We start from the raw sequence: 25,149 nt of genomic DNA, 5'->3' as shown, positions 1-25,149 counted from the left end.
TTGTAGCCCCTTAATCATAGTCTATGATTAAGGGGCTACAATAACGCCCCGAAACGCGTCAGTCAGACGTCATTTCATCTCTGCCATCATGCATACTTGTATTTGATTTTATGGAGCGGCTCATGCTCTGGAAAACTTTTTCATAATAAAAGTTACGTTTTATACAAAGGAATAGATGCTGGATTTTTTCAATTCATGGACGCTCCCACTACCTACGTCTTGGCTCCCACAGGAAGATCTCCTACCCTATGTATAAGGGATAACTTCAATGCTTGGATTAAAAACTTTAAGTGATGCACATTTTTCATACACATTACAAATGTCACACAAGTGTTACACATAGTAACAAAGTTCAATTCAAGAGCCCCACTAATAGGGCATCATACTGTGCGGGGGATACTAGGAATGCATTATACTATGGAGGTATTGCAGCAACCCATTGGAGGACATCCAGAGGCAGGTAGTACTATTACTTAAAACCGCAGTGGTTATGGTGGCTTGTACTGTAGACTCAACCAACACCTCAATCTCTTCTGGGCTTGTGCAGAGCTGAGGGTGCCTGCAGGGTACCTGAGGGTAGTGTTACTGGTGGGCAGTCCATAATGGTCTTCAGCCCTACTAAGCCAGATGGGAGTCACAATGCTCTTGATGGTTGATGCTGGTAAATGACTCAGGAGACCGGTGGCTGCAAGAGAAAAATTCTAACAGCTTTACTGGATAATGAGGCAAAACAGCAACCAAGACCTTCCACAATGATGGCAGTAAAGGTCTTTCTCAGAGAGGCCCACTTCTAAAACTAGCCCTAATCTGCCTCTGAATGCTTTCTATGGGTGACAGGGATAGTTGCTTCTTTTTTTTCAGCACTTTAAAAACAGAAGTGCCCTGCTCACACTTCATCCTTAATCCTATTATATATGAGGCTAATTACATGTGCAATCTGTCACCAGAAACCCATGGTTACTGCATTTTTGGAGAGATTTGTAAGTAGGAGACCACCTCAAATTCCTCTCCAGATTCCAGATAGAGATAGATTGCTGGTCAGAATCTATCTCCAGAGGGATACAGAAGGGATTTAAGAGTAAAAGTCATTTCAGCAGAAGGCGGGGGAGCAGAGAAACAGCTTCATAAGAGCAGAAAGAGGCATTTATGTCTGAGAATATTACAAAGTTTCTTATAACCACCTGTACTATTCATTTATACAAAGTTTGTTTCCACAATTGCACTTGGATGAAGATTTGTTTCATTAACCTTTGCTGTGTTATTATCCAGACCCCATCCTTATGTGGAGTACAATAATGTAGTCAAATGTCATATACACATTGGTGAACTTATCCTCTCTACTGCCTGAGGCGGACAATCAAAACACCCCCCTCCCCCCCTGTCGGGGACATTAAAGAGTCCTCATAGTATGTTGCAGAGCTCCAAATTAAATAATTAATTAACAGGCCTAGATGGACTGCAGCCATCTTCTTTTAAACCTGGAGAACTGATTAATGACACAAGATGGCTGTGTATCAAGAGTTCTGATTTATTGTTACAGGAGTCAATATTTATACAGACAAAAGCAGGTTGGACTATTCTAATGACATAAGCTGTGGCACATGACTATTGGATAAGGTCTGCATATCATTATTACACTCCAACCTGGGATGACCTTTCTCATGACATGAAAAAGAATCTAAGATATTTATGTGTAAGCCAACATCATACACTAGTTCTAGATGTATATCACAGAAAGAGAGATAATGATCACATGCTGGTCCGCTCTGGCCTTGGGGCTAACGACCAAACAGGTTATTTGAACCGGTTTCTACACCCACTCTCAAAAATGACCACAAATAGATAAGGAGTTATAACCCAACCATTAACATTCCACACGCCTTATCCCCTAAAGGGGTCTCTTAGACTCTAAACAGACATCCTTATGAAGCTTAGAACAGAAAATGCTTATAAAATGGCTGACAGAATACAAGATGGAAGATGTGATCCTAACACCCCCGCACCGGTAACATTTCAGTGAGCACAGTGCGTACAGTAATATTTTGTTACAGGAGACTTCTCCCCACATTTCCTGAGAGACAGGAAATGTGGGGAGAAGTCTCCTGTAACAAAATATTACTGTACGCACAGTGGCCCCTGCTGCCTATATTGTGCCACACAGTGGCACAATAGACTATGGGGCATAATAGAGGTTGCAGGGGCCACAGTGGACCCTGGAACCTCATTTATGCCCCACAGTTGTCCATCCAACTCTATTACGCCCCATAGTGGCCCACCCATAAACTATTATTATACTCTGGGGTCTGAAAAGACCCCGAAGTATAATAATCAGAGCCCCAGGGGAAGTGAGGGAACATAATAAACAGTTTTACTCACCTCTCTGGGATCCTATGTTACTCCTTACAGACTTCGGGCCTGTATGGTAATGTCCCAGATGTCACATGGTCTGACTGGGACATTATCATACAGGCCTGAAACCTGTGCTAGCAGTAACATGCTGTTACTGCTAGCACAGACTTCGGGCCTGTATGATAATGTCCCAGACCATTTGAAGTCTGGAACATTACCATACATGCCCGAAGCCTGCTAGGATTAACACCAGATCCAGGTGAGGTGAGTGACACTGTTTATTATGTTCCCTCATCTCCCATGGAGCTCCGATTATTATATTCAGGGGTCTAAAAAGACCTACGAGTATAATAATAGGGGTAGTTGGGGTTCGCAGCCTGGGCCTGCTCACAACTATCTCCCGTGCCCTATAGCAGAAGGGGAAGGGGAGTCGGCCATGAGCAGGTCCGAGGTGGTAGGTAAATACCTGCTGGGGATGTTCCTTCTGCCGCCGCCTCCTCCTTTCACCCAACAATAAGATGTCTGCGTCTCGGTGCAGGCAGCATGACGATGCCACCTGTGCTGAGATGCAGAGGTCTAAACTAGAGATGACCTAACACTATTCGAAATAGTCGTTTTGAATAGCACGCTCCCATAGAAATGAATGGAAGCGGCTGCCGACAGTCTGCGTGCCGGCCGCTTCCATTCATTTCTATGGGAGCGTGCTATTCGAAACAGATGTTTCGAATAGTGTTCGCTCAGCTCTAGTCTAAACCAGTCGAGAAGAGGGCCATTCGGTTTGTTTTCAGAGCGGCCTCACCTTGCCTCATTAGAGGTACGGTCCTGCATACACACTAAAACTGGGCTTTTTTCAGATGGAAACTGGGTGGAAACCCAGCGGAACCCATTTGTTATGGTCTGGGGATCCTTGACCACGGACTGGCCCCTGACTGATAACTTCTCAGTACAGTACAGGAAAAACACACCAAAAGAAAACAAAATCGGAAGTATGAGTAGTTTGGACTTCTAGTGTGGATCCTCCTACACCCTGCCTCGCACAACTAGAAGTAGCCGTGGGCCCAACTAACTTGCCTGAATGGGCACGAGCACAGCCGGAGAAGTAGCTAACCTACCAAGGGAAATAGAGCCCTGTCTAGCTTCACGTGTACGAAGGAGAGGCAGATACAGAACAAGCCGCCCACGGATGTCCAGACGCAGACTCGCTGCGCCCGGAACACTATGTCTGGATACAAGCTCAATACTTAACGAACCAGTCCTGTGTGAACAGGAGCAAGAAGCCGGATGGGCCAGGATGCAGATGGTAGCAGCTTCAGACAACAGACCATTACTGGAGAACAGGAACAGACGTTTAAGACCGGCATCAGATAGTATGTACAACAGCCTTATATAGTAAGAGAAGGCCTCGCCCATGGCCTGTCAAGTATTCAGCACTGCAGAAAACTTAACCCCTTCAGAGGCCAAGACACACCAAGCACTGATCCACCAGGCCATTCACCACGTGATCCACACCCAAGTGCCAGAGCAGAAACAGCATGTCTGGTGTGAACATTCCCCTGCCGTGCATCAGGTGATTCTCGCGCTGAATGCCGTCCGGACACTCTGCGCCTGAACCTAAAAGGCCGAGACTGCTGAGACCGGGTCATAACACCATTATAGTCAATGAGGTCCACTGGTTTCCATGACTAATCACTTTTTAGGCCGATTGGTTTTCCAGAGACCACAATGCAGGTGTGACCCTAATGTAAGTGAGTATGGCAAGTGGCAGCCTGTCAAAATAATTAAAAAAACACACTATATTCATTTATAGTTGCTATAGCATGTATTCTTTACTTTTCTAAATGCAGTAAACAAAGCAGTGCAGGGGGCCTGAGAGCCATATGTGGCTCCCACGACAGTGACTGGGGATCACAAATTTCTACCTTTGATGTATTGCTGTAATATACAGTCACCACATTTTAGTACGTCTATATTTCTTCAAACTTCATATAACAGCTTAGTCTTACTTGACACAAACAAACTAACAAAAAAGCGTAATAGATTTCAATTCAATGGGTGTATACGGTGGAAATGTCTGTTTCTGAAGATTTGATAAGTCATAGAGGAAACATCAATGCTGGAGTTTGATAACAGGAGAAAATGGGTCAAGTTATTCTTAAAGAAAGAAAATTGGTGCAGACCTGGCAGACAGCACAAACAGGCTGAAAAGACAATAGCTCATTTAAAAGAGGTTTTTAGCACATAGATCTTTAAAACCTTTTGAAGTTATGAATATTTCTTATGTTTCATCATTTGCTGACTATTATTCTAATTCAATAGCCCAAATGCATTTTGTCTAGTCAGTATTGCAATGAAAATTTGGTATCAATATGACATCTACAGAAGGAAACATACAAAGCAATGGAATTAGAGCAGAAATAATTGTTTGCAGTTTTCTTATCCTTAAGGATAACCGCATGCGTACCACATAATCCCCTTATTACTTAGATTATCCTTGTTTACCTATGTAGCAAATGTAAATTATTAAGAGAGGCTCACTACTTCAAACATGACCGTTCTTTCTTGTGTTTTCAAAGGCTACTGAACCATAAAGGACCTCCTTTTTAGGGTTGGGAAAAGAGGAATGAAGTGCACCCATCATGGGCGGAATGTGGGGGGATGAACAGGAGGCTTATGATCCTCACCCCCCCCCTCTTTGTATTGAAGATCTATCCTTAGGATAGGTCCTTAATATCAAGATCAGTAGGGATCTGACACCTGACAACCCACCAATCAGCTTTTTGAAAAGACGGCAGCATCTGAATGAACACTGAAGCTTCTTCACTGTTCACTAGGTACAACACTTTTCAGTATAGAGCAGCTGTGCTTGGTATTGCAGCTCAACCCTATTAACTTGAATGGGAATGACCTACCCACAGGCCACCTGATTAATGAGTGTGAAATGGAAGGGGTGCTTTGTCTCTCTATGCTGGTGTGAGAAGGTCACAGGTAGAGTGCTGGAGTCCCTTTATATCAGTGTGTGGTCCAGTGCAGTTCTGCAATAGGCCTCAGCTCCAGCTATGGGTACTGGACTCATTAGGTTGCATTCACACAATGTATTTTGGCTCGTAATATGGCACGTCTATGCAAAATCACGGCCGCAAAATAGCGCCGCGTATATGATCCCGGCTCCCATTGAAATCAATGGGAGCGTATACAGCCCGCAAAAGCTCCCGCGGCGTAGACGTGCCAGATTACGAGCCAAAATACATCGTGTGAATGCACTCTTACTGGGGCCTTAAAAGCAGAAGAGCCTACGCTTCAGGGCAGATCCAGAGAGTGAGAGGAGGCATCTGGGTCTGTCCTGATACTCTGAGTCTGGTGAAACTGCATCATGCTTATTTCTTTGTTTGTGTGGCTCGTAGTAAGCTACATGTATAGTTAGTTTATTGTTACTGATTAGTTAAGAGCTCAGACGAGCAGGATTTTGTTATACACCGGTTTGCCTTAAGTTGAGGCTGTTTTTTATTTTGCTCATATTGTGCCTGAAGTGAAGGTTTATTTATTTTTCCTGTTTTTTTTTTTTTTTCTAAATAAACCTGTTTGCTGCATATTTTGTGTCCCTGGCTTTGACTGGTTGGGTCTGCACCATTGCTGCTACTGAACTACCTCCCCATACTGGGAAGTAGCTTTCTGAAGTAGAAATAATTTCCCTTCACGTTGGCTCTCAAGCTTGTCTGCAACAATGCCAAGCTAAAAACTTTAGAGAATCACATTTGCTTCAGGAGCTTGCAGACTTTCTTGAAGACTTACGCTAGGTTCACACCAGCGTTCAGGTTTCCGTTCTTTGGGTCTGCTTGGGGGCCCATAAATTGGAAACCCAATGCGCTTAAAAAGTGGTTATCCGTGGAAACCTGCCGACCCCATAGACTGTAAAGGGATCTGCCGGGTTTCTGCCCAAAAAATGTGAAGAGAAAAGTGCTGCTTGGAGGACTTTTCTCTCTGCATTTTTCAAGCAGATTCAGGGTTGGTTCACATTTGCTTTTGTATTCCGTCCGGGGAGAGTCCGCATGGAGACCCCCCGGATGGAATACAAACGCAATTGGAAGCGCTGTGCTGTCAAAGACCCCATAGACTATAATGGGATCTGTGTGCTTACTGTGCACTGACTGCACGAATCATGTCCGGATGATTTGTGCGGGCAGTGTGCGGCAAGCACACGGTCCCCATTAGTCTATGGGGTCCGTGGGTTTCACAGCACAGCGCTTGCAATTGCGTTTGTATTCCATCCGGGGGGTCTCCATGTGGACTCTAACCGGACGGAACACATATGCTAATGTGAACCAGGGGTAGGGGACGGAATCCCTGAATGGAGACCTGGCACAGTTGTGAGCCGAACCTTATAAACTAAATATTTTACAGTCATTTCTAGGTTTCGTGTGCCTTTAAGTAACATTTTCATAATTTTGGATGGAAAAGCGAGTCTCCTGGTAGCAATCATAGAAGAGCTGCAATCACTTACATGTTTGTCAGATGGAGAGGACGCAGATCTGTCTGATTTTATACTGTAGAGTTCTAGTTCTAAAAGACAGAACAGGGGAATAAGCATTTAAGGTGCAGCTTTTATTGATCAGACCACAGCATATTGGTATTGTATTGATGTAGAGACAATCTGTATCTTAGATCGGTAAAATTTTGTGATTTTAAGCGAAAAAAATAGTGCTAACCCTCACTGACAGCTTAAAACAGAAAGATTAAGTTTGCTATAATGGAAGGCTATAAAAATACTATTCACATCAGACCCATGCTCAGCAGATTAACAGTAATAGTATATATTAAAATAATATAAATGGCTCTTTATTTTAGGCAATGAAGTATTTTTAACATTTGGACTTAGTTTGGCTGCGGCTATTCACAATGCTGTAGGTGAAGTCCTATAGGTCAAATGCACAGTGTGGGCGCCAAATTATACTGTACAACTTTAGTAGATCCTTAAATTACACATTTAACTGTATTACTCTACGATTACTTGTCTAATGTCTTTTCTTGTACTCTATAAATATTTTTACTGAGCTTTGTATCAAGCTTTTAGCAGTTTACATTATAATCACATTATAAAGAGATATAGTCATGCAGTCTTTGCGCTTTACAAAGTTTTAGTGTGACCTCACCTGGAATATGTGGTTCAGTTCTGGGCACTGGTTCATGAAGTAGATGGTCTGGAAATAGAAAGCAAAAAATTAAAATAAGTTTAATAAGTCTTGAGAGGAGTTGACTAACACTAAGTTCACAATAGCATTTGGGTTTTCGTTCTTCAGGTCCGCTTGGGGACTCAAAGAATGGAAACCCTATCCGCTTAAAAAGTGGTTACATGGAAACCCATGGACCCCATAGACTATAATGGGGTCTGATAGGTTTCCGCCCAAAAAAATGTGGAGAGAAAAGTCCTTTTTCAAGTAGAAGACTTTTCTCTCCTCATTTTTCAAGCGGATTGGGGGACGGAATCCCCCAACAGAGACCTAGTGCTAGTGTGAACCTAGCCTAAGCAGAAAACTGATAAATCTGTACAACATACATAAAAATGGGGTTCTATAGCTGAATAACAGAGGCATATTTGGAAACTGTAGAATCACAAAATAAGTTATATGCATAGGTAAATCTAGGGTCAGGGGACAATCATACACATCAGGGAGAGTGTTTGCCTACATAGGCAGTGCGGAGACTGACAAGTCATTCCTGCTCCGCTAGGGATTCTGGGTAAAAAATATGCAAATCTATTCTCCTGGATGTAATTAGGAGAACAGTGCACTCTATACGCCACCCTATAGAGGGCAGAATCCTTAACATCATGACTTTATAACTGAGTCGTTCATGATGTTAAGGATGCTGCCCTCTATAGGGTGGCGTACAGAGTGCACTGTTCTCCTAATTACATCCTGGAGAATAGATTTGCATATTTTTTACTTAGGTAAATCTAGAATTATTGTTCAGATTTTGACCTAGTCAGACCACTGCTTGGTCAGAAAGGGCAGATTAAATCATGTCTTATTGGGGTTCAATAGGATGAAAATGAATTCTAAAATGTACCTTTCTTCCTTCCCCTAAGTCATTTCCCTTCAACGGTTGATGGAGATGCTAGCTATTTGACTATATGACTATTCATCATATTCATCCGAAAATTATTATTTTTTGCATTCCCTTACCAATTATAAAAACTGCATGACATAACATAGTGAAGAATTAACCATTAGTTGTCCCACTAACCACACATATTGTTCCTGACATTGCGACCGCTACACAATTCACTTAACAATTTTCCTGTTTATATTCCTTAGATAAATCAAGGCTGCTAAGACTTCTGGGCGATAACACCAGCGGGGCTAAATCTATGCTGACAGCAGCATGTTTCCCCTCAATGCATCAATAGGAAATGCTAAAGGATATCTGTGAATGAAGCCTATAAAACACTTATAATACATCAAAATCTACAGCTATGTGGATGGAAACATATAAAATCAGCAAATCTGTTGCCACAGGGATGTTACTTCTATTAAAAGGAAACTGACTCATTCTTTCTATCTTTCTGATACAAAAGTGATCTAGTAGGAAGAAGCTCACACATAGAGCTATGGCGGAAACTGTCAACATGTGCGATTTAATGTTCTTATCATTACATTGTAAGCACTGAAATATAATAGGTGCATAGCAAGTGAGGGAAATGCAGAAAGACTTTGAATGTTAGCTTTTACAAATGTAAAAATGAAACAATCCCATAATAAATCCATTTTTGTGATGTGATGTGAGTAATGATCTTTGCAATATGATTCATACTGAAAGTGAACCTGTCAGATGATTTATATTAACCTCTCTGAGGGTAGAAGTTGACAGAGGGAGAGGAGCCGAGCTCTGTGATATTTAGATTTATATGATTTGGGGCAGGATTTTTGAGAAAGAGCAGAAAATCCAGACAGAACTCAACCCTACTAACACTGAATTCATGTGTACACACATTGATACAGGGAAAGACGTAAACGCGTTATCCATCTACTGGTGTGGTAGCGTAAGCAGGACTCTCACTCTCCTAGGAGCCCTGTCAGGATTTAGGCCATATTCACACATGAAAACAGCTGTGTGATGGCAGTTTTTTAATGTCTGTCACAGAGACAATGAGTGTCTGTTTTTTGGTGGACAATAGAAACGGTCACACATAAAAAAAAAGCTTTATCTTTGTCTGTTTTGATGGACACTCATATTCAATAAAAACAATCAAGAGACATAATTTTAGTGTAATCATGTTTTATTAAGTTTTTCAAAGTATAACAAGAAATGAAGGAGTGTGACATAACACACAGAGAAACAGCAGGCCGGGCCAAAGGCCCAAAGAACGTAACATTCCAGGTAGTGCATCCACCAATTATCCCAAAAATCATAAAATGTAACTTTTAATTACAATCATATGCTAAAAAAGGCACCTATATAAATATGTGATAAAACAGTATATAAATAGATCACCAGCAGAGATGTGAGAGCAAAGATAAGGAAACATAAGCTAATAGGACCTTTCAACCAATCCAAATCCAAAATGATAGCAATTTCCAACCCAGCCCGTTTCCAGACCTCATAGGTCAATACAAATAGCATTGATGTTAAATAAAGTAACTACAATACCAGAACAATAAATTCTCATACAATTTGTCTAGAAATTAAAAAAAAAAAATGAGAAGAAATAAATACTGGGTAGATCTCGCCAGTTTGTAGATCATTTCACTTGTGCCTGGTAACTTGTATATGACATTCACCACTTTCATCACAGGGAAGTATCCGCTGCCTTGGTCATCATTTGCTAACCCTTCTTTCTAATGCAGCCCTCATTTTCTCAAAATGGTTGTGACTCCTCGGGAACCAAAAATGGGGTCTCTGGCTTTAGTATATCCTTCTCTAGAGGCTAACTGTCAATCCCTTCCTCATAGACCTGGTCTGACCCCTCTGCATACTCTGGGGAAGACCCATAAACAAACACAGAAGGTCACATGAAGAAACTCAGAAGTTAATAAAGTTGACTGTATCCTGGAACTTCATCCAGGGTCACCAGAGAGCATCAAACTTGGAGGTGTCAGCAGAGTCTAGCCATATATGAAATAACGTCCGAAAAAGAGAGGGCAGGACTGCACTAATATCTGGAGGTAACTGCTCTGGCCACTGCGATCTATTTTTAATTGGATGCAAAATGGATTGACATTTGAGTTACATCCATTAAAAATAGATAAGTGGATTGGATATATAGTATTAAAAAAAATAATAATGAAATACATGTTTTTTTTTAATTGTCCATTAGAAATGGATGCAGCACAGACATTAAATATGGACCAATATGTCTGTGGCTTTTTTACTACCAAAACCAGACATGGTCATTTGAATAAGGCTTTACATCTGCTTCATATAAAACTATATATGTCAGAGCTCAAGTTATCTCACTGCATCAGATCCAGCTCTTGTATAGGAAAAGCAGACATCACTTGACATATTCACTTTAAAGGGAGTTTGTCAGCATTAAATTTGGTTCTAAACCTAATCCCAGTACCTTGTAGAGTTTCTAAATATGCCTCTGTTATTCAACTTTGGAGCCCTGTGTTCATGTAAATTGACAATTTAATCATATGCCAATTAGCAAAAGTGCTTTGCCCTGGAATATCAAGCTAATACCAAAGCCATGCATGCCAAGCACTTGCCCTCATTTACATATGAATTAAATTACAACCTACATGGACATGGGGTCCAAGGCTTAATAACAGGTATATTTGGAAAGTGCAGAGTCACCTCTACTAAAAACAGAGATTAGGGCAGTGCAGACAAGGAAGCGCGATACTAAACCCTGCCCTATTAGTACGGTGTCACAGAGATGTGAATCACATGCCTTACCTGCTCCTATCTGACACTAGAGACCCCAATTACATCATACACCAAAATTAACTGCACAGTTTCCGCAGGAACAATGGGGGCTAGAAAAAGAATTCCAGTGGGACCTTTTAACCCTTTTGTCGCCAAGCACGTAGCTCTACATCCTCCCAAGGTGTCACTTGCCTAGCCGAGGACGTAGAGGTATGTGCTTTACTTCTGATGCCCATATCTCCTGACTCGTTCGGCCTATGAAGATAATTTTAGATTCATTTTCAATCTCATCTTTAAAATGACACCAAGATCTTCACGTTACCCCTTACTGTGCCAAAGCGATTCACTGTTGAAATCGCTATTGGGGATTTAGATCTCATTGAAGATCTCAATCCCCGACAGCATATTTAACAGCAATTTGCTAAAAATCTGTAAGAGCTATTATGAAGATCTTGGTGTCATTTAAAAGATGAGATTCTCATCTTTAAAATGAATCAAAAATTATCTTCATAGGCTGAACGAGTCAGGAGATACAGGACTTTAAAATGCCCCCCCCCCCTCCTGTCTCGGGAAGCATTAGTGAAACAGGAAGGGGAGAAGACAAAGCAGCTGCAGCAGCTTGCACGGAGACACAGAGATAGAGAAGCATTTTCTCTAATCTTTGTGGACAACCTCTATGTGACCCTTGGAGGAGGGGGGAGGAGGGATTTAGTCCCTATTTCCCCCCTCCTGTCAATCAGATAGCATACTGATTTGCAGTCTGATTGTCACATACAGGTATAATATAATTCCCCCTGAGCTTTACTAGTGGGGTATTCTTTTGTTATACCTCCTGAACACAACCAGGAAGGTTATTGGCGCTGTCACCCAGACATTTACCATTGTCCAGGTCGCAGCGCCAAAAAAAAAGTCGCACCAAACACTTACATAACACATACAAAGTCATGAGTAAAGTTTACATTTCACCCAATCCCTGTCCTGCCTATACCTGAGCTTTCTACAGTAAAATACGCCTCAAGCGATATCCGTTACACACTAAAATAATAGTAATAACGATTATCACTAGAGATGAACGTATGGTTTCCTAAAATTTTTATAGGGGGATGGAAAATAATATTTTTATGTAAAGTCCTATTTAATTTGCATGCACAAAATGGGATGGTGCATTTCTGCGATTTTGGCGTTTCTTTAACACCCGCCCCTGTAAATATATACATGTGTGGTATGTATGAACTCCTCACATATTGCAGTTTTTTGGAAAGTACATTATGTTTGCAGAAAGGGATTGCTTGAGCCGCACTTTAGTGGCAAATTTGAATTTTTGTGCAATTTTTGCTAGCAATCTCTGTTTGCCGCAACATTGCATGAAGGTGGTTGTATATATGAACTATTAAATTGTGTTTTTATATACGGTATGCTGTGCAATCACAAAAAAGTTAGATTTTGGTATCACTGTCACAGTTTGGTAGGTGCAGTATAGATTTATAACATATTAGTGAATAACAGCAAAATCCTGCCTATCTTCTGTATTAGGGTTTTTGGGAGTCCGAGCTCTTGTTGTAGTTTGTTTGCGTTACATATAGTATATATACACATTGTATACACCTTAACTTATTATTTTAAATGTATTTTGTATATGAATCTGAGATTGAACATGAGTTTTAGGTGCAAATATGTGTTTTAGTGCATTTTTTTTAAAAAAAATGTTTTGTGTTTTTCACAAAGTTGCATGAAGGTGGATGTGGCTATTGATGACCCATTGAGATATATTTAATCTTCAGGTTGTCTACTTTCAAAAAATATATAGGGTTTAGGGGTTCACTTGCTTTTCATGGTGTGTAATCCCTAGATTTTATAGGATGATACTTTTTTAGCATTTCCAGCTTCAAAGCAGATTTTTGTTCCTTCCAGTTCTAGCAATTTTCTGAAGACACGTGCATGCGGGTGCAGGCCATAGTGATATGAATGAACTCTGCACATGTTGAATTCTTATTTTTAGGAGGTTTGGTGCATATAATTTATTGTTTGGTTTCCACTTTTAGCAGCTAATATAAATTTATTTGCATTTTTTCATAAAACATTCACTTTAAATCAAAATTGCATGAAGGTGCCTGTTCGTATACAGTACCAAGTTGCATTGAGACAATGCTGCAGGTGTCTACTTTAAGAAAATATATAGGTATGGGGGGGGTTGGATGCTTTTTTAATGTTGCAATTTAGCTTTGATTTATCCATCTCAAAACTGTGAAAATTGCTCTGGCTACTGGAGGTGCAAAATTTCCAGAGACCCTTGGCAGCGAAAAGGTTAAAGGTTACAACTGGAGTTGTTTGAGGTGGTGAAGGGTCCTCTTTAAAGGAAAATATATAAAAACTGTATTTAAATGAAAAATGTCTGTAAATATTTTGAACTAAATCTTTCCAGAATTGCTGTGGGAAAACTCTACGCTGTGTATAACATATGCAATCAGGTGAATGTCTCTAGATGAGAATGTATAGCAAATCTACATATGTAACAGTTCACAAATAGACTTCAGTGTGTAACCTGCATAATATTCATACATTCTAAGGGCATTTGTACAGAACTCAATATACGCAAAAGCATGTTTAATGTATTGCCATTAGGCAAGGCAAAGTGCACCCCACATCGAAATACCACATTGCCTAACAGTCACTGATAATATGCTTGTATCAATGACTGTAAATCCTTTATCTTTGCTGCTGTGCACAGTCTTTGTGCGAATAATTTACATGCAGTAAGATGTATCACATACTAATATATCATATGTAGCTAAAAGGCCTCTGCAGCCCAGTCTCTCTTGCAGTCAAATGACTATAGTCCAAATATATATAGACGTGGACAAAATTGTTGTTACCCCTCATTTAATGAAACAAAAACCCACACTGGTCACAGAAATAACTTGAATCTGACAAAAGTAATAATAAATAAAAATTCTATGAAAATGAACAAATGAAAGTCAGACATTGCTTTTCACTTCAACAGAATTAAAGAATAAATAAATAAAACTCCTGAAACAGGCCTGGACAGAAATGATGGTTCCCGTAACTTAATATTTTGTTGCACAACCTTTTGAGGCAATCGCTGCAATCAAACGATTCCTGTAACTGTCAATGAGACTTCTGCACCTCTCAACAGGTATATTGGCCCACTCCTCATGAGCAGACTGCTCTAGTTGTCTCGGGTTTGAAGGCTGCCTTTTCCATATGGCATGTTTCATCTCCTTCCAAAGATGCTCAGTAGGATTTAGGTCAGGGCTCATATAAGGCCATGTCACAATAGTCCAATGTTTTCCTCTTAGCCATTCTTGGGTGTTTTTCGCTGTATGTTTTGGGTCATTATCCTGTTGTAATACTCATGACCTGTCACTGAGACCAAACGTTCTCACACTGTGCAGAACATTTCACTCTAGAATCCCTTGATAGTCTAGAGATTTCATTGTACCCTGCACAGATTCAAGATACCCTGTGCCAGATGCAGCAAAGCAGCCCCAGAACATAACAGAGCCTCCTCATGTTTCACAGTAGGGACAGTGTTCTTTTCAAGATATGCTTAATTTTTCCATCTGTGAACATAGAGCTGATGTGCCTTGCCAAAAAGTTCGCTTTTTGCCTCATCTGTCCATAGGACATTCTCCCAGAAGCTTTGTTACTTGTCAACATGTAGTTTAGTTATTATTACTTTTGTCAGATTCAAGTTATTTCTGTGACCATTGTGAGTTTTCCTTTCATTAAACGAGGGGTACCAACAATTGTGTCCACGTGTGTATCTCCTGCTTGTGGGACATTCTATACTCTGAACACTGCATATTTCCCCTCCCCTTGCCAAGGAGTACCAGATCTCTCAGCTCTCTGGCATTCTCCCATCCCTCTCTGTCTCTGAAGGAATTATGTTTCAATGCTGGGAAGTTGATAATGCAGGGTCAGTGGGCAAAAGAATAGTAGATCAGACAAGTACTGTAGTAATTACTGCACCCCATTACTCCTCATAAGAAAGGGGCATATGGGCAAAGGTAAAAGCGGCAATGTATGTGAGAGGAGAGACAAGTCATGGGGACAGTAATAGTTCGCATTGGTAATCCTACCCACAGAAAGCACTAGCAGCACCAAAACAAAGGTGCTCTACCAAAATGGGAAGGTAATGAAAATAAATTGAGCTATTGTAGCATAATCTGGTGGGTATTAAAACACAGATAGGTACCTCGCTGTAATTTTTATAAGCTCTGAGACTGTTTTAAGTCATTCACTTGTGTTAAAATACTGCATGGTCTTCTCATTGTATAAATTATTTATAAGACACTAGCCATCAGACAAAAGAACAGAGAGAATGTAGAGAACAAGCAACAATTACATTCATCAAGAAGAGTAAATGTCACATTGCATTGTAATTTGTAATTGATTTGACTTCCTAGTGTAAGAACTTGGATGGTCTTGAGGGTCCCAGTATTCTTCCCTTTGTATGGGAAAGCAATCTAAAAATGAGATTCAGCGACTCAGGCTACAGAGGGGTAGTCAATAACCCAAAGACAAGGAGATAAAACTGGAGAGTAGAGGAGAAAGAAAGAGAGAGAGAGAGAGAGAAAGGAAGGAAGGAAGGAAGGAAGGAAGGAAGGAAGGAAGGAAGGAAGGAAGGAAGGAAGGAAGGAAGGGAGGGAGAAAGAAAGGAAGGAAGAAAGAGAGAGAGAGAAAGTAAGGAAGGAAGGAAGGAAGAGAGAGAGAAAGCAAGGAAAAAGAAAGAAAGAAAGAAAGAAAGAAAGAAAGAAAGAAAGAAAGAAAGAAAGAAAGAAAGAAAGAAAGAAAGAAAGGAGGATGAAGGGAGAGGAGTCATGAAGTTGGCAGATATGACTCTCCCAACATATTTCATTACAGTATTCTAAGAGCAACTAGTGTAAATAAAAGACACTTGCCACTTCATAAGGGAAGAAGTACAAATATGTATAGAAGCCCAGAATTGTAGTTTGTAAAAAATAATTTAAAGAGAGACTATCAATAATCATAGATTAATATTGAAGGCAGAGAGAGAAGCAATCTAATCAGTAATAATAAAAATGCAGAAAATGATAATAGTCATTGCAATCAAAAAGAAAAAAAATCTGAGAAAGACTATAGATGAGGCTTCAGTGAAGATGGGAAGATTAAGGGATATGATAAATGATCTCTCTGTAAGAATCCATCTCTTCTCAAAGAAGCAAGATTGAATGACGATCTTGTGCACAAATATGTTCTTAGATCAAAAACATCTATTGTCACATTCACAACCAACAATCAAACACTGATTATTCATAGAGTTATTCTTACTTCCTATTGACATTGTCTTCTTTTCAAAGTATTATCATACTAAAGTTTTTGTATTGTGCGAATAACTCTATATTGGGATGGTCTTTTCGGGGGTCAAATGGCACTGTGTCTACGTCCACCACAAAATCACACCACATAGTGTTTAAGCTGACTGGTTGATAGATCTATTTAAAGTGTTGCAAATAAACATACAAAATAACATAACCACAAAAAAAAATCCTTGCATCGCTGGCACTTACCGTTCATCAGAGTTCCCTGTCTAATAACTGGAGAGCCTCTCTTGCAAGCTTACCAAATTCATGCTTTAGGCTAAGGTCGGGGCCCCACGGGTCGGAAACGCTGCAATTTGCCCGCGGCAGAAACACCGCAGGAATAATCGCAGCGTTTTACAGTATCTGCAAAGTGGATGGAATTCCTGCGAATCCCATGCCCACTTTGCGTTTCAAACCGCAGCGCAGACACACGACGATTTCCAAAACTGGCACGATTTTGGAAATCACAGCATGTCAATTATAGTTACCAAAATGCCAGGGACTTTCCCGTAGATATAATGGTAACAGAAAGTCTGCGGAGGAAAACTCTGTAAACTTTCTGTTCAAAACACTGTGGGAAGAACGCGTTCCCACCATTGTTTTTCCTGCAGCACTTTAGTGTTGCGAATTGTTCTGTGGGGCCTTAACCTAAGGCCCCATGTTGCGGAAACGCTGCGTTTTTTGTTGCAGAGTTTGCTGCAGTTTTTTGAGCCAAAGTCAGAAAAGACTTGAAAAGGAACTGAAAATGTAAAGGAAGCTCTTATATGTTTCCCTTCTGTTAAATCCACTCCTGACTTAGACTTAAAAAACCACAGCAAAATCTGCAACAACAAAACGCTGCATTTCCACAGCGTAGGGCCTTAGCAACCTTTTCTGTTCACTTGTCTCTCACATTGGCAGGCTGAGCTCCTTCTGAATGCTCCACAGCCTCTGTTAAGGGGCTACACACCTGTTACTTATTAGCACCCATCTGAAGTGAAAACCTCAACCTGTACTGAGTGAAGAACCTAGCCTATCAGCTGCCTGAGGCGGATGATCAAAAGACACCCCCAGTATTAAGTGCGGGGGGGTGTTGTTCATCTTTTGATCGGCCACCTCAGGCAGCAGGGGGGTTGGGTATGCTAGTGGTAACATTACAATAAATACAATGCAGTAATATTTTGTGCAGTAATACTCACAGGAGACGTCGTCCCACATTTTTCGTCTCTTTCCTTTGGACCGCCAGGACCACTTCTTCCAGCTGTGACTTGACTATGTAAAGTTTGAAACACAGACATCTTTGACTCCTCACTTCTCCACGCACCCAACCCCCCCTCTCTCTCTCTCTCTCTCTCTCTATATATATATATATATATAGCCCACAGCGGCCCCTACAGCTTATATTATGCCACACAGTGGCAGGGAACATAATAGACAGTGTTACCTCTCCGGGATCCGATGTTAATCCTAGCAGACTTCGGGCCTATATGGTAATGTCCCAGACATCACATGGTCTGGGATATTACCATTTAGGCTCAAAGCAGCTCTCCTGCGTTAGTTTAGAGAAAAAAAAGTTAAAAAAAAAAAAACGCCCGTACTGCCGCTCCCTCCACAGTACCGCCTGAGGTGGTCGCCTCACCTCGCCTCATTAGAGGTGCAGCGCTGCCTGTACTGGTGGAGTGGGTTTAACTGTATCTTCCTATTCCAGTTGTTACATCTGCACCCATTTGAACTTCTGCTCATCTGCTTGCTGTTAGGATTGGGTCCCGCAGGTTGCTATCATAGCGCACAGCGCCACCTGCGGATCAGTCTAACCATCCAGCTTTCACCTTACTGATCATGATCAGACGTATTGGAGCTGCTTACAAGCTAAGTGCCATTTCTCCCCTACTGAGCATGAGCGGTGAGGTCATGGCTACCGCCTCTATTGGGCGGGGACTTCCATTTAAATAGTGTGAGCTGACGCCCGCCGGGTGCTCACACTTTGACTAAAATCTCCTCAAAGTCCACGGAGTGAATGACAGTAGTTTGCAGGGATAGGCTCCAGTACTCAGGCAGGTTTCAGACTAGGCCTCTGTGTGGGGTTCCTCTGCTTCTCCTGGGTGCTGTTAGGTAGGACCTGTGAACCCTGAACTGTTGGATCTACACCAGGGCTAGGAGCAGTAGACGCCATTCCAGCTTGTAGGTCTGCAGCAGGTATGGTCTCTGAGATAGCCTATGTGTACTGTCTGACTTCATATATGGCTCCTAGCTGTGTGCGGGAGCATGGGTGTTTGATGGCTCCAAGCTGTGTGCAGGACCATGCAAACTCCCCTGGTAACTCCAAGCTGTGTGCAGGACCATGCAAACTCCCCTGGTAACTCCAAGCTGTGTGCAGGAGGATGTTCTAAACTTCCGTGGTGGCCTCTAGCTGTCTCAGGGTAAGTGTGTGTGTTTGCTGGCCTGGGGTGAGTGTCAACCCTTGGCAGCCGTGTGTGTTTCACTTGTACTGGTGCACCTGGCCAGTGAGCTAAACTGGCAGGGGTTTAGTTGCACCTTGTTCACATGGAGTGTCGCACTGTACATACTGTTCACATTGAGTTCAGGCTGCAGTGTCTTTGCAGTAGTTCACATTAAGTACCGCGCTGCAGTGTCTTTGCAGTAGTTCACATTGAGTTCAGGGTGCAGTTTCTTTGCAGCTGTTCACATTAAGTACCGCGCTACAGTGTCTTTGCAGTAGTTCACATTTGAGTTCAGACATACAGCCACCCACCATTGGGCCTGTGGACCACGCTGTAGTGTTCTACAGACTAGAGGTTCTGTTGTTCAAAAAAAAAAAAAAAAAAATATATATATATATATATATATATATATATATATATATACACAGAACCGTAACACTTGCACACTGCAGTGCAGGAGGTGTGTTCAGTTTTGATTTCTTCCCTCACCTTGGTATTATATTTTCAACCACACCCATTTCCTTCACCTTGGTTTCCCTCTGCTCATCTAATTGTAGCCTTATCTGTGTGATTGACAGCCTATCTTCCTATCAGGTCTGGGGTGGGCTCTTACTTCCTATTTATTGTTTGCTCACATTCACATTGGTGCTTGCTATTGCCTTGTGCGTGCTGACTATTCCCTCTTGCTGTTCGTTACCTGTATTATATTCCTGATCTCTGGTTTACCTTTGGCTACTCTCTTCGATTCCAATTCTGTACTGTGTTGCTCGACTGTTACCGAACCCCTGGCTAGTTGACTTCCCTTTTGTTGTTGTTTGTTTTGTCTGTGTTCTGTGTCATCACCTATATCTAGGAAGGGCTTTGCCGCCAAGTTGTCATCTGTCACCTAGGACAGTTCAGGCAAGTAGGCAGAGATAGGGGGGGTGGTTCAGCCTAGGGCTCACTGTCTTGTTGTGCCCCTCCCCCAGGGTTCACCAACAGCTACTGGGGAATTGCTCGTTTAGCAATCCCCTTACACAAGCAACCAAATCCCATGACCTGCAGAAGGCCAACACTTGGGAATTTATTCATTATGTGTCCATACTCATGTTCTGGTTGCTGCAAATGAAAGAGGACCACACATTCTTTTCTATCCAGAAGTGCCCAAGTCACAATATTTAGAGTCAAATTTCAGCCAGATACTGAAACTTCAGATTTGGCTATGGATACAAGATTTGGTCACAGATCCCAGCAATATGGAGTAGAGTTGCTGGAGGTGAGGATGACAAAATGACTTCTGGCTGAATATTTCCTTATGTATGAAACAGGGTTGGTGCTAGCCATATCATTCTGTTCATATTAACTTCATGGTATTTGGCAGGAAGTGACATAATGTCAGTTGGTCACATTGCCATTCTGCTATTATGGATTTAATGCAAGTCCTCGCATAAGCAACAGCAGGAGATGGCTGGAGTTGGTTAACAGTGAGCAGTAGAGACAGCTATTTAAAACCAGCACAGAACTGCAAACGAAGACAGAACCACAAACGCCTTCAGCAGAACCTGCCTCTAGGCCAGATGGACTTTCACTGAAACTGGAAGTCTGAATTGTCACCAACAGAAGGATGTATCACTAGTAAGAACACTTCTAGCTGGAACCAAAACAAAACTCACTATTGACTTATACAGCGGAGGGGAAACAGGTGAAAATTCATACAGGCACAAATCAGAACCAGGAGTGGATGGTAAAGACCAAATCAGACGACAAATGTGAAATCCAGAAACAGGCCAAGGGTGAAAATCCAAATGGTCATGTCTCAGGTAAAATCAGTAGACAAAAGAGAATCCAAAAACAAGCCAAGCGATCAGTATGTAGCAAACGAAGACAACAGGATACAGAGCCAAACCAGGAAAAGTTCACCAATTAGCCAGTGCTGGTGTCAGGAGGGAGGGGTCTTATACAGGCCTCCTCTGCTGTTAATCTTTGCTGATCTTAATCTGTAGAAGCTTCCCAGGTTGACACGGTAACCTTAAAGGTGAAGCCACCAGAATCCTAACAGCTGCAGTTCTTTTCCATTCAGTTTAATGGATGGAGATGTGGCATTGCCATGTGACCAATGGAAAAGAGTCACTTCCTGAGAAGTAAGCAGCCATGTTCCTGAAGTTCTACACAACCCCATTAAGATAACCATGGCAGTTATAATGGATCTGTTTTTAAACGGCTCCCGGTGATCCCCCCCTATCATTATGTCTTATGGGAAATCCACACAAACACAGGGAAAATATACAAACTCCTTGCAGATGTTATCCTTGGCAGGATTCAAACCCAGGACTCCATTGCTGCAACCACTGAGCCACTGTGTTACACCAGCTGCCAGTGAATTGTAATGGGTCAAACTGACTCATGATGGAACCCATTGGGTACGGTATCTATTGGGGGGGGGGGGTTCTACAGCAAAAAATAACACTAATGTCTACAAATATTTCAAATAAAATTGAAAAACACACCTTATCTCAATTTTATAAAGAAAATCTATGACAGTACAGTAAGTGCCACAAAAGGTGACCATAAATGAGAGAAGCTTCTTCACTAAAGCCAAGGACTCAGATTACATGTCCTTGGCTCGCCTGTCAGAGATATTGTCAGTGTATATGATTTATATGCTTGCATGGATAGTTTGGGAAATCTCTGTGTGCAATATTAAGCGTTTCCAATGCTGTAAAACACCTTATCAAAGATAACTTTTTTTCTTACCCAGTGATTGGATACGATTTTACATTTGTTATCTTAATAAAATCTTTACAACTATATTATGAGATTCTTTCCATAACCTATTTTTATCCAACAGACTAAATGTTAGAACTAGTTTAGCACTAAAAGAAACTGATGGAAAGAATTACGTTGGTTTCACATCTGCACTGAGAGTCTGTTGCAGATCCATCAGAAATCGCCAAATGATAAAGTCATGCAAGCCCAGCTTGCCGTCCGGAGATTTCAATGAAAAATAAAGGGAGTCTATTGGGCTCCATCTGTGTTTGCTATTTTTGTGGTCCATTTTTCCATTATTCTCGTTCTCTAAGGGTGCATTCACATGGAGGAAAATGGTGAGGAATTTGGTGTGGAATTTCAGCGCTGAAAAAAAAGCCTCCCTTCTGCTAGCAGAAAAAAGAACCCATTGAAGTCAATGTGAAGCTTTTTTTTCAGCGCTGAAATTCCACACCAAATTCAGTGCCATTTTCCTACATGTGAGTGCACCCTAACGCTGCCTTCACACAGAGTAACGCCGGGCTTGTAAACATCCTCATTCACAGCCGTACACGCGAGCGCTGCGGAAGGCTCCTGAACACTTCCCATTCACTTCAATGGGAACGCTCATAAAGCCGGCGTTTCGAGTGCTCCCATTGAAGTGAATGGGAAGTGTTCGGGAGCCTTCCGAGGCGCTTGCGTGTATGGCTGTGAATGAGGATGTTTACAAGCCCGGCGTTACTCCATGTGAAGGCAGCCTAACAGACCAGCAGAATGAAAAGCCAACACTGATGTGAACCTAACCTTAGATGTAAAAAAATAAATTAATAAGAAAACATCCAACAATTCTGACTTTGAAATTGTGTCAATGGGACACATTTATTAAGATACTTGCACCTTTTTTAGTCATAAATTGCGCCTTTTGAGGGTTTTTTATGCTTTGTTTCATTTATGAAACATTTGTGCTTTTTTCAGGCTGCAATGCTGCTCTCGACACTTTTGTGTTTGGCTTGAAAAGAGGGTGTGGCCTAAATGAAGAACCTTTTTACGTTGTATTTATGATTTGCGCAAAAAAGTCACAAATGGATTCCAGTCCATAGGCAGCGTAAAAGAGCCTGTCAGGTTAGAATGCATTAGAAATCGACAATTGCACCCTTTTGGCAAAAAAAGAGGCAAAGTGCACATGGCCAAAAAAGGCGCATCTAAGCTAACAAACATGTGCACAACATTTAACAAGGAGGAGCGGCGATATCATGAATATGCATCACAGTAAAACCAGCCTAAAAAAAGGTGCTCCTGCGAAAAGTATGGCCAAAAAAGGGGCTGATGATAAATAACTCCCATGAATCAAAAATGTGTCTAAGCAGCATCTAATGGAACTACAGATGTAGCAAAGTTAATATGAACTTCTGCAATTGGTAAAACTGCTGCAGTGTGATATCTCTTCATTATTTTTGCTGTCTTATCTGATAAGGTATTAAGATACATCATAACCGATTACAGAAGATTGGATTAACTCTGCTACATCTGTATATATGCAGTTGTGACTGGGCACCCTATTTCAGCAGGCCCAGACTCTTCAGTACCTACCATACAAAGATACTGGCCAGTGTCAAGACTGCGTGTGCCAAGGAGCTTACCAGGACACACAACGTTCTGATGCTAAGACCCTGCAAGAGCCTTATTCACCAAATGGCAGAGGAGAAGGGTAGTGTGGATACAGCTGAAGAATTTCACTCCCCCTCTCTTGTAAAGAAGATTATGGTTGTATAGTGACGGTTAGACAGATAGAAGCTTAATCTAAAGGTATCGGGATTCATATCTCTTTGCAGGTAGGGACGCGCGCACAGAAAATTTAGCCCCGCCCACTTTGTGTTGACTCCGCCCACTCGTTAATTTTTCATGAAATTTTCATGAAAAAAATAAACTCCCTTTATTTTGGGGTGGTCTGTACTGTCATAGCTGACACAGGTCAGCTCCTCGCTTCAGCCGCATATGTGTCAGGGAGAGAGGCGCGCAGCGGCGAAGCGAGGAGCTGACCTGTGTCAGCTCCTTGCTTCAGCCGCAAATGTGTTCAACTCAGATCTGCGTCCTCTGGATGCAGATCTGAGTTGAAATCGGGACATACCTCCTTCCAACCGGGACCGCGGGACATGTCACCCAAATCGTGACTGTCCCGCGGAAATCGGGATGGTTGGGAGGTATGCCTAAACTACAGCTTCGGCTGTATTATCATCTGAATAGGGTCTATTGTGCAAGTGATCATCCACCCCTACACTACATCACACAGTGGATATATCTGGCCACCCACTTCCTTGCCCTGTGTATATGGGCTGTCTATGTTTATTTTAGCCCTATTTTTAACTTTTAATTGAATCTAATAAAAGTTACATTTTAGTGTACTAGTTATTCAGATTCTAAAAAGGAAGAGGGGCGCTCAAAAGTCAGGCATGAGGACAGGTCCAGTTAGGTCTCCGTATACATTTTGGTCTTTTCCTACAGATGTTTATCTAATTTGAACATAAAAATACAAATTATAAACCCCAGCCATTTGGTATCCACTGATTCTGGTGCAACTGAATTTTTTCCTCTAGCCCTACTGTTATTTCCATTGCCTGATATGTTCATTAGGTTCTCCACATTCAGGTGGGTGGTCCCTGTCTGTGTTCTCCAGTCTAAGACTGCCCTACAATTAGAGATCCTAATTAGTGTAACTAACGAGGCCCAGGGCAGGTGACAAATATAAAAACCAGAGTTACGTACCTGTCCTGGGCTCTACCACGACTCCCTGCTATTTTCAGTCCTCTGTCACTACAGATGCCCTAAAATAGCAGGGATGTTCATGTTGGACCACAGGAGAAGTGCGTAAACCCTGGGCTTCTTCTGAGCTATAGCACAACTCCTCTTCAATTACATCACAGATGTGGGTTACGCCTCATTATTAGAGATGAGCGAACAGTGTTCTATCGAACTCATGTTCGATCGGATATTAGGCTGTTCGGCATGTTCGAATCGAATCGAACACCGCGTGGTAAAGTGCGCCATTACTCTATTCCCCTCCCACCTTCCCTGGCGCCTTTTTTGCTCCAATAACAGCGCAGGGTAGGTGGGACAGGAACTACGACACCAGTGACGTTGAAAAAAGTAGGCAAAACCCATTGGCTGCCGAAAACATGTGACCTCTAATTTAAAAGAACAGCGACGCCCAGCTTCGCGTCATTCTGAGCTTGCAATTCACCGGGGACGGAGGTTTCCGTCCAGTTAGCTAGGGCTTAGATTCTGAGTAGGCAGGGACAGGCTAGGATAGGAAGGAGAAGACAACCACAACAGCTCTTGTAAGAGCTAAATTCCAGGGAGAAGCTTGTCAGTGTAACGTGGCACTGACGGGCTCAATCGCCGCAACCCAGCTTTCCCAGGATCCTGAATGGAATACACTGGCAGTGTAT

The sequence above is a fragment of the Leptodactylus fuscus genome, chromosome 1 (assembly GCF_031893055.1).
Source record: "Leptodactylus fuscus isolate aLepFus1 chromosome 1, aLepFus1.hap2, whole genome shotgun sequence".
NCBI lineage: Eukaryota > Metazoa > Chordata > Amphibia > Anura > Leptodactylidae > Leptodactylus > Leptodactylus fuscus.
This window is presented reverse-complemented; position numbering follows the sequence as displayed.